The 2,616-nt window shown below is 34.3% G+C and overlaps 1 long non-coding RNA gene across 1 annotated transcript; it reads left to right on the forward strand.

Moving 5' to 3' along the window:
• On the forward strand, window positions 1-1,019 carry LOC145125141 (uncharacterized). The gene is made up of 2 exons (XR_013715834.1): window positions 1-319; window positions 415-1,019. It is a non-coding gene; the product is annotated as an uncharacterized LOC145125141 (long non-coding RNA).
• Window positions 1,020-2,616: the final 1,597 nt, after the last annotated feature.

Here is a 2,616-nt window from a genome sequence, read left to right on the forward strand (position 1 = left end):
GGGTAGCTTTTCATTGTCTCCTCCTCCCATTTTGCGTTGTTCCAAAGTATTCCACTTCTTACGTATCAACAAAAACACACAAAGATGATGATCCATTTTCAAGCGCACATGATAATCATGTTTTTCATCTTCTTTTTCCTCGGAGCTTCAGCCATGGCTGAAGCTGGACCACGGAACCCACTAGTGGACCTCTCCACACCGGATGAATTATTAAGTCTAGCTGGCTATGGAGAAGAAAAGCTCTCCACGGTGATTGTTGGCGGGACTTTACACTGCGATACATATTTCAATAGGAAGTCCATTTCGCATCCAATCTCCGGTATATATGCATATAACTGTAACTAATCCATGGTTAATGATGATTCCACTTTTCAAACACTTCTTTTTAATCGGTTTCTTAATTTGAATTTACAGGAGCATTGGTTGCGGTTTCATGTGATAATAACAAGAAAAGAAGTAAATCGAACTGGGTAAGAGGAAAAACTGACGAATATGGAGATTTTCTCATTGATCTTCCTTCTCATCTTCATGCGATTTCAAACATGGAAAAGAGATGTGTTGTTAGAATTGTTCATCTACCCAAGATATCTCCCTGCCACAGGCGGTTTACCAGTAAACACATAAGGATAAAGCTGACATCATCAGGGAACGGAATTCGTACATATTCAACTGATGAGATTCATCTGGGACATAAACAACAACATTCACAGCCATCCAAGAATATACGAAGCAAGGGAATAAGGAAAACAGCACAACACATGTTGTGATGATAAGGAATTATAGACCCTCTCACGAATCACAATGGCGCTGCAGTCACAACAGTGAGTACTTGTGGAAATTGATATTGGTTTATCCTTCGGTTTGTATGTATACTTAAATTCCAGGCAAATCCTAAGAGAGAATGCATGTACATAAAAATATAGTATTTCCTTGTAAGAAAGAAGGTATTATATAGTAATATATAATACAAAAGAGTATGAAACAAGTTATATTATAAATTGTTGTGTGATTTTGATTCAGACTTGATTGATATCATCAAGATTCCTTCCTAGGGAAACAGCCCAATAGCATACTTTTAAACTGGCTTGTTATAACCTGCTTTCCTATATCCTATAGACTTTAGAATGTAATTAATTGTGACATAACCAATCGACTTGACTCTGTAACAATAATAGGTAGCTAGCATATATGTCGTATTATATCACACTATATACCCTTGTAACTTCCATGAAACACATGACACAAATTTTGATTCCATGGAAAACTCTAGACTTTGCGAATACTTGGCCAGTGTGAATTGCAAAATCATGTCGAATTTTTTAAAGCAAGTTGTGTTGAATGTGATTAAACATCAGACATCCACAATGCTTTGAACTCATGATCATAATGTAATGTATTGTCATATCATAATTCTACTCTTGTTTCTATACAACTGTACCAATAATTTTATTGGAAGCATTGAACTCTATAAAGTTTTATGAAATATATATATATATATATATATATATATATATATATATATATATATATATATATAATCTAATTAATGACATATTTAATAGTTAAAAAGTTTCATTTTTTCCTATTGAAGAGTTCAATGGTCATTGAACTCCATATCCATCTCACAATGACATGGTTTAATCCACTGAATGTCAATTAGGTATGTCATATCATTCAACTCTCCCATTGAACTATACATTGTTATAAAATTATAAATAATGAATAACCACAAAAAAAATCACACAGACAACACAATATAAAGGGGAAATCCGAAAAGGAAAAAACCACTATGAATGGTCTCTACTTATTGAACGGTTACGTTGTTGATAAAATTCCAAGGAGATAGAAGAGAAAGAATAGGTATGAATGAATAATATATGACATCTAATGACCTTCTATAATAGTCTTACAAAGAGTCCTAAACAACCTCTAAAACTCGTAGCAAATAGAAAACATTCCTAAGAGATGGCTAGCTTGAGAGCCAAACAAAAGGTTTCAGAGCATCTTCAACATACATCGTGGACCTTAGTGGAGCATTGGGTGTCCCGGGCCACTGCTCAATTTCCGGCACGTAGTGTAAATTTTTTTTTGTATTAGGTGCACCGACTTGAAGTACGAGGGACACCCCTACTAAAACAATCTGCGTCCGCCACTGGTTGTGGCTTGGCTTGTTCACAGATGATTACGACACCTTAATGGGTAGTTGTTCAAACAATAAAAAATGAGACCGTTGCATGCATTTGTTTAACATATAAACAATTATTTAATATTTATATTAAAATCACACGACCTTTTACCCATAAAATACCAATCTTTTATACATATTTCACACTACAAATACATCCATTTTCTTTCTATATCTCCATATTCTCTTCAAATTATGGATCCAAACCAAAATACATCAACCACTTCAAACACCCCAAACACTCCAAATGATCAATTCTCACATATGGGTAATTACATGTAAATGCTAACATCCCCAATTCAATTACCATATATATTCACCAACCTTCCATACCAACAAAACTACTTCCAACAACCTATGCCACCACAATTCAATCATTCTCAATTCCAAGCTTTCCAACAACATTATTGTCAACTTCAACAATTTCAAAC

Source organism: Lactuca virosa, chromosome 7 (genome assembly GCF_052849685.1).
Source record: "Lactuca virosa cultivar CGN04683 chromosome 7, Lactuca_virosa_CGN04683_v6, whole genome shotgun sequence".
Lineage (NCBI taxonomy): Eukaryota > Viridiplantae > Streptophyta > Magnoliopsida > Asterales > Asteraceae > Lactuca > Lactuca virosa.